Below are 17,727 nucleotides of genomic sequence, written 5' to 3'. Positions count from 1 at the left end.
ACCATTTACCATGCTAATGGACACCAAAAGAAAGCTGGGGTGGCAATCCTTATATCAGACAAACTAGATTTTAAAACAAAGACTGTAATAAGAGATGAGGAAGGACACTATATCCTACTTAAAGGGTCTATCCAACAAGAAGATCTAACAATTGTAAATATCTATGCCCCTAACATGGGAGCAGCCAATTATATAAGGCAATTAATAACAAAAGCAAAGAAACACATTGACAACAATACAATAATAGTGGGGGACTTTAACACCCCCCTGACTGAAATGGACAGATCATCTAAGCAAAAGATCAACAAGGAAATAAAGACTTTAAATGACACACTGGACCAAATGGACTTCACAGACATATTCAGAACATTCCATCCCAAAGCAACGGAATACACATTCTTCTCTAGTGCCCATGGAACATTCTCCAGAATTGATCACATCCTAGGTCACAAATCAGGTCTCAACCGGTACCAAAAGATTGGGATCATTCCCTGCATATTTTCAGACCACAATGCTTTGAAACTAGAACTCAACCACAAGAGGAAAGTTGGAAAGAACTCAAATACATGGAGGCTAAAGAGCATCCTACTAAAGAATGAATGGGTCAACCAAGAAATTAAAGAAGAATTAAAAAAATTCATGGAAACCAATGAAAATGAAAACACAACTGTTCAAAATCTTTGGGATACAGCAAAGGCAGTCCTGAGAGGAAAGTATATAGCAATACAAGCCTTTCTCAAGAAACAAGAAAGGTCTCAAATACACAACCTAACCCTACACCTAAAGGAGCTGGAGAAAGAACAACAAAGAAAGCCTAAACCCAGCAGGAGAAGAGAAATCATAAAGATCAGAGCAGAAATCAATGAACTAGAAACCAAAAGAACAGTAGAACAGATCAACGAAACTAGGAGCTGGTTCTTTGAAAGAATTAACAAGATTGATAAACCCCTGGCCAGACTGATCAAAAAGAAAAGAGAAATGACCCAAATCAACAAAATCATGAATGAAAGAGGAGAGATCACAAGCAACACCAAAGAAATACAAACAATTATAAGAACATATTATGAGCAACTCTATGCCAGCAAATTAGATAACCTGGAAGAAATGGGTGCATTCCTAGAGAAGTATCAACTACCAAAATTGAACCAGGAAGAAATAGAAAACCTGAACAGACCTATAACCACTAAGGAAATTGAAACAGTCATAAAAAATCTCCCAAGAAACAAAAGCCCAGGGCCAGATGGCTTCCCAGGGGAATTCTATCAGACATTTCAAGAAGAATTAATACCTATTCTCCTGAAACTGTTCCAAAAAATAGAAATGGAAGGGAAACTTCCAAACTCATTTTATGAGGCCAGCATTACCTTGATCCCAAAACCAGACAAAGACCCCATCAAAAAAGAGAATTACAGACCAATATCCTTGATGAACATGGATGCAAAAATTCTCACCAAAATACTAGCCAATAGGATCCAACAGTACATTAAAAGGATTATTCACCACGACCAAGTGGGATTTATCCCTGGGCTGCAAGGCTGGTTCAACATCCGCAAATCAATCAACGTGATACAATACATTAACAAAAGAAAGAACAAGAATCATATGATCCTCTCAATAGATGCAGAAAAAGCATTTGACAAAGTGCAACATCCTTTCTTGATCAAAACTCTTCAGAGTATAGGGATAGAGGGTACATACCTCAATATCATAAAAGCCATCTACGAAAAACCTACAGCGAATATCATTCTCAATGGGGAAAGGCTGAGAGCTTTTCCCCTAAGGTCAGGAACGCGGCAGGGATGTCCACTCTCACCACTGCTATTCAACATAGTATTAGAAGTCCTAGCCACAGCAATCAGACAACAAAAAGAAATCAAAGGCATCCAAATCGGCAAAGAGGAAGTCAAACTCTCACTCTTTGCAGATGATATGATACTGTATGTGGAAAACCCAAAAGACTCCACCCCAAAACTGCTAGAACTCATACAGGAATTCAGTAAAGTAGCAGGATATAAAATCAATGCACAGAAATCAGTGGCATTCCTATACACCAACAACAAGACAGAAGAGAGACAAATCAAGGAGTCGATCCCATTTACAATTGCACCCAAAACCATTAGATACCTAGGAATAAATCTAACCAAAGAGGCAAAGGATCTGTACTCAGAAAACTATAAAATACTCAGGAAAGAAATTGAAGAAGACACAAAGAAATGGAAAAACGTTCCATGCTCATGGATTGGGAGAATCAACATTGTGAAGATGTCAATGCTACCTAGAGCAATCTACACATTCAATGCAATCCCCATCAAAATACCATCCACTTTTTTCAAAGAAATGGAACAAATAATCCTAAAATTTGTATGGAACCAGAAGAGACCCAGAATAGCCAGAGGAATACTGAAAAAGAAAAGCAAAGCTGGCGGCATCACAATTCCGGACTTCCAGCTCTATTACAAAGCTGTCATCATCAAGACAGTATGGTACTGGCACAAAAACAGACACATAGATCAATGGAACAGAATTGAGAGCCCAGAAATGGACCCTCAACTCTATGGTCAACTTATTTTTGACAAAGCAGGAAAGAATGTCCAATGGCAAAAAGACAGTCTCTTCAACAAATGGTGTTGGGAAAATTGGACAGCCACATGCAGAAGAATGAAACTGGACCATTTCCTTACACCACACACAAAAATAGACTCCAAATGGTTGAAAGACCTAAACGTGAGACAGGAGTCCATCCAAATCCTAAAGGAGAACACAGGTAGCAACCTTTTCGACCTTAGCCGCAGCAACTTCTTCCTAGAAACATCGCCAAAGGCACGGGAAGCCAGGGCAAAAATGAACTATTGGGATTTCATCAAGATAAAAAGCTTCTGCACAGCAAAAGAAACAGTCCACAAAACCAAAAGACAACCGACAGAATGGGAGAAAATATTTGCAAATGACATATCAGATAAAGGGCTGGTATCCAAAATCTATAAAGAACTTATCAAACTCAACACCCAAAGAACAAATAATCCAATCAAGAAATGGGCAGAAGACATGAACAGACATTTCTCCAAAGAAGACATCCAAATGGCCAACAGGCACATGAAAAAGTGCTCAACATCGCTTGGCATCAGGGAAATCCAAATCAAAACCTCAATGAGATACCACCTCACACCCGTCAGAATGGCTAAAATTAACAAGTCAGGGAACGACAGATGTTGGCGGGGATGTGGAGAAAGGGGAACCCTCCTACACTGTTGGTGGGAATGCAAGCTGGTGCAACCCCTCTGGAAAACAGTATGGAGGTTCCTCAAACAGTTGAAATTAGAGCTACCGTTCGATCCAGCAATTGCACTACTGGGTATTTACCACAAAGATACAAATGTAGGGACCCGAAGGGGTACGTGTACCCCAATGTTTATAGCAGCAATGTCCACCATAGCCAAACTGTGGAAAGAGCCAAGATGCCCATCGACAGATGAATGGATAAAGAAGATGTGGTATATATACATAATGGAATATTATGCAGCCATCAAAAGGAATGAGATCTTGCCATTTGCAACGACGTGGATGGAACTGGAGGGTGTTATGCTGAGTGAAATAAGTCAATCAGAGAAAGACATGTATCACATGACCTCACTGATATGAGGAATTCTTAATCTCAGGAAACAAACTGAGGGTTGCTGGAGTGGTCGGGGGTGGGAGGGATGGGGTGGCTGGGTGATAGATATTGGGGAGGGTATGTGCTACGTTGAGCGCTGTGAATTGTGCAAGACTGTTGAATCACAGATCTGTACTTCTGAAACAAATAACGCAACATATTTTAAGAAAAAAGAAAAGAAGATAATAGAAGAGGAAGAAAAGGGGAGTATGTCAGAGGGGGAGACGAACCATGAGAGATGATGGACTCTGAAAAACAAACTGAGGGTTCTAGAGGGGAGGGGGGTGGGGGGATGGGTTAGCCTGGTGATGGGTATTGAGGAGGGCGCGTTCTGCATGGAGCACTGGGTGTTATGAACAAACAATGAATCATGGAACACTGCACCAAAAACTAATGATGTAATATATGGTGATTAACATAACAATAAAAAATTAAAAAAAAAAAATAAATTCACATGTATTTAATTTGTTTTGACAAATAACACACTAATTCAATTAAAAATAAAATCTGTCTCCTCCCACTCACAATTTGAAAGCAATATAATATATTGGTTAAGCAAATTCTGGAAACAGACACTGCTCTACCTTGACTAACTACCTAGACAAGTTACTTACCGTCTCTGTGCCTCATTTATCAGATGGCAATAGGTATAGTACCATCCTCATAGAGTTGTGTTGAGTAATGAATAAATCAATAGAAATTGAGTGCTTCTAAAAGTGCCTGGCCCTAGAAATTGCTCAATAAATGGTAGCTATGACTACCAGAAATCAGTACTGGGTTCTAGGAGCAGATATACAGATCAGGTCTGAGAACCACCATGGTTTGAGCATGAATTCCAACTTTGACAAACTCTAATTAGGTGCTTTTGAATAGGACCCTTAAACTCTCAGAGCTGATTTCTCACCTGTAAAATAATGATAATTACCTAAGTTTCATAAAACTTTTAATGTTCAAAGTACATTCTAATTTTCCTTTTGATTTCTTATTTCACTCATGGGTTATTTAGGATGTGTTATTTTGTGTCCATGTATTTGGGGATTTTTCAGTTATCTTTCTATTACTGATTTCTGCTCTAATTTCATTGTCATCAGAGAACATACTTTGTAGGACTTGGATTATTGCAAATTGATCAAGATGATATTTATGGTCTATCTTGCTAAATATTCTGTTAACTTGAAAAGAAAGTGCAATCTGTTGCTATTAGTTAGAGTGTTCTATAAAAGTGTTGGTTCAAGTTGGTTGATTGCCATATTCTAGTCTTTTACTATTTTTTTCCCAATATTTGAAATTATTTTGGCTATTCTTTGTCCTTTGCAAGTCCATATAAATTTTGCAATCAGCTCCCCAAGTTCTCCAGAAGATCCTGCTGGGACATTGATTGAGATTGTGTTGAATGTATAGGTCAATTTGGGGAAAATTGGCATCTTAACATATTGAATTTTTTGATCCATGAACATGGTCTACCTCTCCATTAATTTAGATCATTTAAATTTTTTCTCAGTATTATTTTGAACCTTTAAAAAATAGAGTTCTTGTAGAATTTTATTAAATGTATCCCTACATATGTTTATGCTTTTTGGTGCTTTTGTAAATAGTATCTTTCTTACACTTCAATTCCTAATAGTGTGTTGCTAGTATATAGAAACACAGTGGATCTTCCTTGTATATTGACCTTGTATCAGTGACCCTTACTAGTTCTAGTAGTGTTTTTGTAGATTTCTTAGGATGTCATACACAGAAAATGTTGTCTTCTGCAAAAAGGACAATATTACTTCTTTCTCTCTGATCTGTATATCTTTTCTTTTTCTTTATTGCACCTTCAGTACATTGACAGAAATGCACATTTTGCCTTGATATAGTGATGAGTCTACATGTCATCTTGTTGCCAGTCTTTAGAAATAGCATTCAGATTCTTTTTAAACCATAAAAGATGATGTTCAGGATATATTTTGCATGGATGCCCTTTATCATTTTGAGGAAGTTTCCTTTTGTTTCTAGTATGCTGGAATTTAAAAAATCCTAAATGCACATTGAATTCTGTCAATTTGTCTGCCTCTATTGAGATGATCAGACAGTTTCTATTCCCTCTTCTTGTTAATATGGTGAATTACACTGAGTGATTTTCTTTTTTACTTTATCATAAGCTTGACTTTTACTATTTTAATGACTGCATTTTATTGTAATTGGTTTCTTTTGTAACATTATGTATTTTTTCTTTATTTAATGCTTATTATTTTGGAATAGTTTAAGATATAAAAAATGACACAAATAGAACAGAGTTTCTGTGTGTGCTTCACCAAGTTTCCCCCAACAGTAACATCCATAGGAAAACATCAAAAGCAAAAAAATTAACAATGGTACAGCAATAATAACTCAACTATTATTTGGATTTCATTTATTTTTATTTTGACTGTGTGTGTGTGTGTGTGTGTGTGTGTGTGTGTGTGTGTGGTATGAATTTTGATGTGATCTTTTCATTATATTCAGTTTAAGAATTTACATTTTTTTCAATCGCTTCTTTAACCTGTGGGTTATTTAGCTGTGTGTTGTATAACTTCCAAATATTTGAAGATTTTCCAGAAGCGTTTTCATGTTATTGATGTTTGTGTTAATTTCGTTGTGGTCAGAGAACATACTCTGCATGATTTTAATCCTCTTAAATTTATTTTGAGATTTGTAATATGGCCCAGAAAATGCTCTATGTCAGTGTATATTTCATGTGCACTTGAAACTACTATGTATTCTGCAGTTATTGGTTAGAGTATTCTATAAATGTCAGTTAAATCTGATTGATTGTGTTTTTCAAGTCTCCTGTATTCTTACTGATTTTCAGTCTACTTTTTCTTGGTTAGTGAATGAGAACTGATGAATCTCCAACAGAAATTATGGATTTATTTCTCTTTTCAGTTCTTAAATTTGTTTGTTTATGAATTTTGAAGCTTTGTTATTGGAGGCATACTAATTTAAGACTGTATGTCTTCTGGATGAATTGATCAATTCATTATTATAAAATGTTTCTTTTGAACTCTGGTAATAATCTTTGTTCTGAAGTCTACTTTATCTGATGTTGGCATAGTCTGTCTAGCTTTCTACTCATCTGTGTCATTATATTTAAAATGGGTTCTTCCTAGATAGTATACAGTTGGGGCTTGCTTTATATATTTTTTTATGCAGTCCAATAATCGGTCTTTTAATTGGAGTATTTAATTGTTGATATGCTTGGGCTAAATCTGCCTTTTTACTTTTGTTTTCTATTCTACCTATTCTTTGTTCCCTTTCTTTTTTTTTTAATTTTTTATTGTTATGTTAATCACCATATATTACATAATTTGTTTTGGTGTAGTGTTCCATGATTCATTGTTTGTTCATAACACCCAGTGCTCCATGCAGAATGTGGCCTCTTTAATACCCATCACCAGGCTAACCCATCCCCCCCCGCTCCTCCCCTCTAGAACCCTCAGTTTGTTTTTCAGAGTCCATCATCTCTCCTGGTCCGTCTCCCCCTCTGACATACTCCCCTTCATTCTTCCTCTCCTGCTATCTTCTTCTTTTTCTTTTTTCTTAAAATATGTTGCGTTATTTGTTTCAGAAGTACACATCTGTGATTCAACAGTCTTGTACAATTCACAGCGCTCACCGTAGCACATACCCTCCCCAATGTCTATCACCCAGCCACCCCATCCCTCCCACCCCCAACCACTCCAGTAACACTCAGTTTCTTTCCTGAGATTAAGAATTCCTCATATCAGGGAGGTCATATGATACATGTCTTTCTCTGATTGACTTATTTCACTCAGCATAACACCCTCCAGTTCCATCCACGTCGTTGCAAATGGCAAGATCTCATTCCTTTTGATGGCTGCATAATATTCCATTGTGTATATATACCACCTCTTCTTTATCCATTCATCTGTCCATGGACATCTTGGCTCTTTCCACAGTTTGGCTCTTGTGGACATTGCTGCTATAAATATTGGGGTGCACGTACCCCTTCGGGTCCCTACATTTGCATCTTTGGGGTAAATACCCAGTAGTGCAATTGCTGGATCGAATGGTAGCTCTAATTTCAACTTTTTGAGGAACCTCCATACTGTTTTCCAGAGGGGTTGCACCAGCTTGCATTCCCACCAACAGTGTAGGAGGGTTCCCCTTTCTCCACATCCCCGCCAACATCTGTCGTTCCCTGACTTGTTAATTTTAGCCATTCTGACGGGTATGAGGTGGTATCTCATTGAGGTTTTGATTTGGATTTCCCTGATGCCGAGCGATGTTGAGCACTTTTTCATGTGCCTGTTGGCCATTTGGATGTCTTCTTTGGAAAAATGTCTGTTCATGTCGTCTGCCCATTTCTTGATTGGATTATTTGTTCTTTGGGTGTTGAGTTTGATAAGTTCTTTATGGATTTTGGATACTAGCCCTTTATCTGATATGTCATTTGCAAATATTTTCTCCCATTCTGTCGGTTGTCTTTTGGTTTTGTGGACTGTTTCTTTTGCTGTGCAAAAGCTTTTTATCTTGATGAAATCCCAATAGTTCATTTTTGCCCTTGCTTCCTGTGCGTTTGGTGATGTTTCTAGGAAGAAGTTGCTGCGGCTGAGGTCGAAGAGGTTGCTACCTGTGTTCTCCTTTAAGATTTTGATGGACTCCTGTCTCACATTTAGGTCTTTCAACCATTTGGAGTCTATTTTTGTGTGTGGTGTAAGGAAATGGTCCAGTTTGATTCTTTTGCATGTGGTTGTCCAATTTTCCCAACACCATTTGTTGAAGAGACCGTCTTTTTTCCATTGGACATTCTTTCCTGTTTTGTCAAAGATAAGTTGACCATAGAGTTGAGGGTCCATTTCTGGGCTCTCGATTCTGTTCCATTGATCTATGTGTCTGTTTTTGTGCCAGTACCATACTGTCTTGATGATGACAGCTTTGTAATAGAGCTGGGAGTCCGGAATTGTGATGCCGCCAGCTTTGCTTTTCTTTTTCAAGATTCCTCTGGCTATTCGGGGTCTCTTCTGGTTCCATACAAATTTTAGGATTATTTGTTCCATTTCTTCGAAAAAGGTGGATGGTATTTTGATGGGGATTGCATTGAATGTGTAGATTGCTCTAGGTAGCATTGACATCTTCACAATGTTGGTTCTCCCAATCCATGAGCATGGAACGTTTTTCCATTTCTTTGTGTCTTCTTCCATTTCTTTCCTGAGTATTTTATAGTTTTCTGAGTACAGATCCTTTGCCTCTTTGGTTAAATTTATTCCTAGGTATCTTATGGTTTTGGGTGCAATTATATATGGGATCGACTCCTTGATTTGTCTCTCTTCTGTCTCGTTGTTGGTGTATAGGAATGCCACTGATTTCTGTGCATTGATTTTATAGCCTGCTACTTGACTGAATTCCTGTATGAGTTCTAGCAGTTTTGGGGTGGAGTCTTTTGGGTTTTCCACATAAAGTATCATATCATCTGCAAAGAGTGAGAGTTTGACTTCTTCTTTGCCGATTTGGATGCTTTTGATTTCTTTTTGTTGTCTGATTGCTGTGGCTAGGACTTCTAATACTATGTTGAATAGCAGTGGTGAGAGTGGACATCCCTGCCATGTTCCTGACCTTAGGGGAAAAGCTCTCAGCTTTTCCCCATTGAGAATGATATTCGCTGTAGGTTTTTCATAGATGGCTTTTATGATATTGAGGTATGTACCCTCTATCCCTATACTCTGAAGAGTTTTGATCAAGAAAGGATGCTGTACTTTGTCAAATGCTTTTTCTGCATCTATTGAGAGGATCATATGATTCTTGTTCTTTCTTTTGTTAATGTATTGTATCACGTTGATTGATTTGCGGATGTTGAACCAGGCTTGCAGCCCAGGGATAAATCCCACTTGGTCGTGGTGAAGAATCCTTTTAATGTACTGTTGGATCCTATTGGCTAGTATTTTGGTGAGAATTTTTGCATCCATGTTCATCAAGGATATTGGTCTGTAATTCTCCTTTTTGATGGGGTCTTTGTCTTTTTTTGGGATCAAGGTAATGGTGGCCTCATAAAATGAATTTGGAAGTTTTCCTTCCATTTCTATTTTTTGGAACAGTGTCAGGAGAATAGGTATTAATTCTTCTTGAAATGTCTGATAGAATTCCCCTGGGAAGCCATCTGGCCCTGGGCTTTTGTTTGTTGGGAGATTTTTGATGACTGCTTCAATTTCCTTAGTGGTTATAGGTCTGTTCAGGTTTTCTATTTCTTCCTGGTTCAGTTTTGGTAGTTGATACATCTCTAGGAATGCACCCATTTCTTCCAGGTTATCTAATTGGCTGGCATAGAGTTGCTCATAATATGTTCTTATAATTGTTTGTATTTCTTTGGTGTTGGTTGTGATCTCTCCTCTTTCATTCATGATTTTGTTGATTTGGGTCATTTCTCTTTTCTTTTTGGTCATTCTGGCCAGGGGTTTATCAATCTTGTTAATTCTTTCAAAGAACCAGCTCCTAGTTTCGTTGATCTGTTCTACTGTTCTTTTGGTTTCTAGTTCATTGATTTCTGCTCTGATCTTTAGTATTTCTCTTCTCCTGCTGGGTTTAGGCTTTATTTGCTGTTCTTTCTCCAGCTCCTTTAGGTGTAGGGTTAGGTTGTGTATTTGAGACCTTTCTTGTTTCTTGAGAAAGGCTTGTATTGCTATATACTTTCCTCTCAGGACTGCCTTTGCTGTATCTCAAAGATTTTGAACAGTTGTGTTTTCATTTTCATTGGTTTCCATGAATTTTTTTGATTCTTCTTTATTTTCCTGGTTGACCCATTCATTCTTTAGTAGGATGCTCTTTAGCCTCCATGTATTTGAGTTCTTTCCGACTTTCCTCTTGTGATTGAGTTCTAGTTTCAAAGCATTGTGGTCTGAAAATATGCAGGGAATGATCCCAATCTTTTGCTACTGGTTGAGACCTGATTTGTGACCTAGGATGTGATCAATTCTGGAGAATGTTCCATGGGCACTAGAGAAGAATGTGTATTCCGTTGCTTTGGGATGGAATGTTCTGAATATGTCTGTGAAGTCCATTTGGTCCAGTGTGTCATTTAAAGTCTTTATTTCCTTGTTGATCTTTTGCTTAGATGATCTGTCCATTTCAGTCAGGGGGTGTTAAAGTTCCCCACTATTATTGTATTGCTGTCAATGTGTTTCTTTGCTTTTGTTATTAATGGCCTTATAAAGGTGGCTGCTCCCATGTTCGGGGCATAGATATTTACAATTGTTAGCTCTTCTTGTTGGATAGACCCTTTAAGTAGGATATAGTGTCCTTCCTCATCTCTCATTACAGTCTTTGGTTTAAAATCTAATTTGTCTGATAAAAGGATTCCACCCCAGCTTTCTTTTAGTGTCCATTGGTGTGGTAAATGGTTTTCCACCCCGTCACTTTCAATGTGGGGGTGTCTTTGGGTCTAAAATGAGTCTCTTGCATTCAGCATATTGATGGGTCTTGTTTTTTAATCCAATCTGATAGCCTGTGTCTTTTGATTGGGGCATTTAGCCCATTTACATTCAGGGTAACTATTGAAAGGTAGGAATTTAGTGCCATTGTATTGCCTGTAAGGTGACTGTTAACTGTATGTTGTCTGTGTTCCTTTCTGATCTTTGCTGCTTTTAGGCTCTCTCTTTGCTTAGAGGACCCCTCTCAATACTTCTTGGAGGGCTGGTTTCGTGTGTGCAAATTCCTTTAGTTTTTGTTTGTTCTGGAAGCTTTTTATCTCTCCTTCTATTTTCAATGACAGCCTAGCTGGATATAGTATTCTTGGCTGCATATTTTTCTCGTTTAGTGCTCTGAAGATACCTTGCCAGTCCTTTCTGGCCTGCCAGGTCTCTGTGGATAGGTCTGTTGCCAATCTAATATTTTTACCATTGTAGGTTACATATCTCTTCTCCCGAGCTGCTTTCAGGATTTTCTCATTGTCTCTGAGACTCGTAAGTTTTACTATTAGATGTCAGGGTGTTGACCTTATTATTATTGATTTTGAGAGGGTTTCTCTGTGCCTCCTGGATTTTGATGCCTGTTTCCTTCCTCACATTAGGGAAGTTCTCTGCTATTATTTGCTCCAATATACCTTCTGCCCCTCTCTCTCTTTCTTCTTCTTCTGGGATCCCAATTATTCTAATGTTGTTTCGTCTTATCGTATCACTTATCTCTCGAATTCTGCCCTCGTGATCCTGTAGTTGTTTCTCCCTCTTTTTCTCAGCCTCTTTATTTTCCATCATTTGGTCTTCTATATCGCTGATTCTCTCTTCTGCCTCATTTATCCTAGCAGTTAGTGCCCCCATTTTTGATTGCACCTCATCAATACCCTTTTTGATTTTGACTTGGTTAGATTTTAGTTCTTTTATTTCTCCAGAAAGGGTTTCTCTAATAACTTCCACGCTTTTTTCAAGCCCAGCTAGTATCTTTAATGTCATGATTCTGAACTCTAGGTCCGACATCGTACTAATGTTAGTATTGAGTGGGTCCCTGGCTGACGGTACTACCTCTTGTTCTTTTTGCTGAGGTGATTTTCTTTCGTCTTGTCATTTTGTCCAGAGGAGAATAGATGAATGAGAGAACAAAATGCTAACAGGTTTACAACATCCCCAGCAAATATACTGTATACAAATCAGAAAAGACCTGAAACCAGGGGAAATGAAAGGGAAAGAAAGAAAAAAGAAAGAGAAAGAAAAAGAAAAAAAGATAAAAAGAAAAACAGAACAATACAAAAAAAGCAGAATGTGATCAGATATGATCAGGCTAGTGCATAGATCAGTGTCACACACTAGATTTTGGGCGTATTTTGGTCTGTTAGAAAAAAGTGCCTCCTAAAATTTTAAAGGAAGAAAGACATATATGTACAAAATAAGGGTTGATACAATGAAGGGATAGAAGATGAGTGTAAAGATGAAATTTATAAAAGATTTTATAAAAGGACTTGATAAGATAAGAAGTTGTTTGAAAAAAGAAAGAAGATTTAAAAAAAAAAAGAAAAAAGGGAGAGAATGTGATCAGGCAGGAGACTAGAACAGAGCCATACACTAGTGATTTAGGGTATATTTTGATCTGTTAGAGGAAACTGTACCTCAAAATTTTAAAGAGAGAACAACTTATATATATATGCCAAAAATAAGGGTAACGACTATGAAGGGATAAAATATGACTCTAAAAATGAAAAATAAAAAATGTTTGTTTTTTTTTAAAAAGAGATTGATAAGATGTTGGTTGAAAAAGGGAAAAAGAAGAAAAAAACAGTTAACAAAAATTAACTTTGATGAACTAATGAATCATGGTAAAAAAAAAAAGCCATGAATTCTATGTGCAGTATTCCCCTAGCGCTGGAGTTCTCCCGTTCTCCTTGATCGGTAAACTTGGTCTTGGCTTGCTGGCTGTTCGGGCTGATCTCCTGGGGGAGGGGCCTGTTGCTGTGGTTCCCAAATATCTTTGCCGGAGGCGGATTTGCCCCACCCTTGTCGGTCCGGGCTAAGCAAGCTGCTCGGGTTTGATCTCAGGAGTTTTGTTCCCTGCAAGCTCTCTGCACAGCCTTGGAGGACGAGGGCAAAAATGGTGGCCTCCCAATCTCCACCCGGAGGAGCTGAGACCTCGGGGCCCCGCTCCTCAGTGCGCCCCCAGAGAAAAGCAGTCACTCCCTTGTCCCTGGTCTCCGGCCGCTCTCCGTGCTCACCCGGCCTGTGACCGAGTGTTGGTATCTGTGGCACCCGACCCCGTGTGGAGTCTCCAAAGCCAGCAGATCCCTGTGGTGCATTCCTGCGCCGCTCCTCCCTGGGAAGGAAGGGGAGTCTCCCCGGATCTGCCGCCTGTTGGGTCCCTGCTGGAGGAGCAGTGGCCCGACTGGGCCACAGATCATGGTTTATGGCCACCCCGAGCTGAGAGCCCGCGCCTCGGCTCCGTCTCTGCAGCCGGCTTCCCCGCTCCGATACCTAGGAGCTCTGCCGCACTCAGGCTCCCCCGGTCTTTCTGTGACCCCGAGGGTCCTGAGACCACACTGTCCCGTGAGGGTTCCACCCCCCGCTTAGCCACTGCAGCGACATCCCTCAGCAGAGCCGGCTTCCAGAAGTTCCGATTTTGTGCTCCGCGGCTCTAGCACTTGCCAGAAGCGGCCGACGGAGGCCCCTCCCCCGCCGTCTATCCTCCCGAATATCGCCTCGGACTCACTTCTCCGCAAGCCCTACCTTCCAGTAAGTGGTCGCTTCTCTGTTCAGAGAGTTGTTGCTACTCTCCTCTTCGATCTCCTGTTGCGTTCGTAGGTGTTCAGAATGGTTTGATCCCTATTCAGCTGAATTCCTGAGACCAGACGAAATCCAGGTCTCCTACTCCTCCGCCATCTTGCTCCGCCCCCTCCTTTGTTCCCTTTCTTATTGCTTTCTGCTTTCTTTTGTCTTCAGTATTTTTTACTGTTGGATTATTAGCTATGCTTTTTTCTTTTGGTATTAACATAGGGTTTATAATACATATCTTTAACTCATCACAGGAATATTGAGGTAGTTAGTTATAAGTGTATATTTTGCTTTTCTTCCCATTTATCCTTTTGTATTTTGGTATTCTATTGCTTTTTTCTTACCTTTTTTTGGGTTATTTGAGTTTCTCTAACTCTCTTATTTTAATTTTTTCTATTGGCTTCTTAAATATATCCTTCAAAAATTTTTAGTGTTTTCTTTTGAAGAGTTAAAATTTTATGCCATTAACCCATCAGAGTCTCTTTAGAGTCAATAGGGCACAACTTTACATTTCATACTGGCCCTTGTATATGTCCCAATTTTCACTGCACACTTGAAACTTTGCAACTTTCTTTTCACTTCTCACTTGAAACTTCACACTTTCCACTTTTTATTTCTCACTTCGCAAATGTGATTCTCTAACACAATATAATTCCATTTACCTACTCATCACCTTTGTGCTTTTTTTCAGTCACATTTTTACATCTCCCTGTGTCATAAATGTTACTTTGCAATATTATTACTTTTTATCAGGACGGACCATTGTTTGGTAAGAAAAGTATGATAAGAACAAAACTCATAGTCTTTTATATATTTACCTACTGATTTACCATTTGTGGTTGTCTTCTTTCCTTCTTGTTATTGGATTTCTACCTAGTATCATTTCCCTTCCAGCCAAATAACATTATTTTGCCTTTCTTGTGCTGGTTTGCTGACATTGAAGTCCTCTCAGCTTTCATATACCTAAAAATGTCTTTATTTCACCTTCATTTTGAAGACTGTTTTTCTTTTGTGTATGGAATTTGGGGTTGACTTTTCTTTTTTCCTTCCACACTTCAAAATGGCCTCCATTTTTTTCTGATGACAGATTTGTGGTCATCACTATTGTCCCTCCATATGCTACATATCTTTATCTGAATGCTTTCAAGAGTTTCTCTTTGTCTTTAGTTTTTAGGGTTTTGACAGTGATGTACCTAGATGTGTGTAGTTTTCTTTGACTTTATCCTTCTGCAAGTTGAGCTTCTTGAATCTGTAAGTTTTTTGTTTTGTATTACCACAACTTAGGATATTTTTCTCCCACTATTCCTTCAAATATTTTTCTGCTGATAAATTTCCTAATTCTGAGCCATCTTAGCATTCACAAAATGGTTCCTACTTGCCTTCTAAGCATTATTATTTTTGTATATAATTAAATTGGATATTCTTAAATAAATTTGTTAAAAGTATCTTAGATACTTTTTCAGGAAGAGTGTGTTGTTGGATGCTTTTTAGTCTAATAATTTCTTATACTCATAAATGAGAGCTTTGAATTCATCATTTTTCTTTAAGATGCTGTAGTTGCTTCTTCAAAGTCTGACATTTGGTGTTTTAGAGGACAAGTCTGGATGCCATCTTGATTTTTTTAGAGGGGAAACTTTTTGAGGGGTAGGATGGTTAATACAGATAGAATTGTTTTCTTTATGTTTGAAACTGAAAACTGAAGAGATCAACATCTAAAATAAATGTATATCTTTGCTCTGATTTAGCTGATGTGAAATACAGTAAGTAGGCCACAATCTAATTAATCAACATAGGTTTTTTGTTGTACCTAATGTAGCGTTAATCATTGCCAATGCTTTTGGACTTAGTAATCCGCAGTTTTCTCTGGCCCTAGCTGGTTTCCTTTTTCTATATTCAGTCTACTTCTGTTTCTTGGAGTGGGTGAAAATACAGAGAAAATTGACCTTAATTCTTTGGAACAATTTATTTTGTTTGAATTACTTTCTCTTCGCTACTGCAGTTCCTCCTTTGTTTTGGGCATGAGTGTGGTGAGGAGCTGCTACTGTCTGCTCATTCTCCAGGTGGACTTTTCCTGTTCTGTACCGGTTAGGTACCTGTCCCGGTCTGATTCCATCTTTACTGATAACTTACAGAAGTTCTCCACATTTCCTGACTTCTTCATGACATGTATCTTATTCTTATTCCCACACACTCTCAATCACATGTGTTTCTTTATTTTCCATATATATATTTTTTGAAATATCAGTGGGTGTTCAGGACGGAGGAGAGGAAAGAATTAAAACCAGGGATTCAAAGTCACATCTCGAAATGGATGCCCAGGAATGGCGGACTTCTTGGCTGTAGCTCCAAATGCCTGATACGGTACCTGACACGTAGCATGGACCAGAACATGAATTCATGTTACAGAAGTCTCTGCTAAAATGGGAATATATTTCGACATATCCAGGAATTACGAGAAAAAGTACTTTAGCCAACAGACAAAAGAAACAAAGAGACGTATGAGAACATATGGCAACAGAAAAGGTGGGGAGTGATAGGTTCAGTAAAACTTGGAGTTTGCATGTAAGCAGCTCCAAATATTCTATCCCTATCAATTTTCTGGTCTTGCCAGTAGGCTCTCATAGACCTATCTCCATCTCTCTTCCTCCTCCCTTTTCACTTTGACCTTTCTGGTTTTCCCCTATTACATGTTGGATAAATTTCTAGGATATGTCATGGACTTAATTTAATTTTCCACAGAATCCAATCCTCTGTTTATAGTGACCACAGTGATTTTTAATTCAGTGGCCATGTTTTTTTCATGCCTGTCTCTCTTGCTTAGAGATGATTTTCTTCTCACAGCTGCTTACTGGGAATTCGTAAATTCAATGCCCACTTGGAAGTTATTAAGTTCATGGATTACCAGTTTTCTAAAAATGTGTTATTTCTTGTAGCAAATTTATTTAATAGAGAGATATTTTCTCTGATTTTTCAGTGGGGTTCCCTTTTTTTTAAGATTTTATTTATTTACTTGAGAGAGAGAGAGAGAGCACAAGCGGGGGAGGGGAGGGCAGAGGGAGAGAGAGAGAGAAGCAGACTCCCCACTGAGCAAGGAGCCTGACATGGGTCTCTATCCCAGGACCCTGGGATCATGACCTAAGCTGAAGGCAGACACTTAAATGACTGAGCCACCCAGGAGCCCCTGGGGTTCCCTTTTCTGCATAGCAGTATCTTTTCCAGATCCTGAGATGTTTCTATTTTAGGCCCATTCTTTTAGAGGGAGTTCTTTGCTTGTTTAAACAATGAGAATGATACTATTCTGTCAAAAATTTGTGGGGGTTCCTGCTGAAATCCTGCAGTTCTATATGAGGGGAAAACAGAAAATTTATGCTTTAGTAGGCATTTTCGCTGGGAGTTCAGTAGCTTGGAGTTGTGAGTGGATGTTGAGTTAAGTGTAGACACTCACAGCTGGGAAACTCTCCATTGTATGAAAGCGTATCTCTTTGTGTTGGCTGAAGCTAATGTACACACCCATGATGAGCTGGGCCAAGATGGGGTGGGGGCAATGGCCTACACTTCTCACACTGAGGACCCTAGCCTCACTGTCCCTCCTCGCTGCTCTGAGATAAGGAGTGTTAGTGAAGTTCTAACACACGTCTTCTCCACTTTGCTGACCACTCTACTTTTTGATGGGAAGGGCAGTCATGGATCAAAAAAGTGTGCTTCCTTAAATCAGACCCACTGTACACTAAATCTGGCAGCAATTCCTCCCAGTTTTATCCATTTTTCAATGAAGATGTTTACATGGGTCATTTCTAATATCCCGGTCATCCGGAAGACTAGATTTATTTATTAGCGCTTTGTCCCCAT

The sequence above is a fragment of the Zalophus californianus genome, chromosome 16 (assembly GCF_009762305.2).
Source record: "Zalophus californianus isolate mZalCal1 chromosome 16, mZalCal1.pri.v2, whole genome shotgun sequence".
Lineage (NCBI taxonomy): Eukaryota > Metazoa > Chordata > Mammalia > Carnivora > Otariidae > Zalophus > Zalophus californianus.
Note: the sequence above shows the minus strand (reverse complement) of the source record.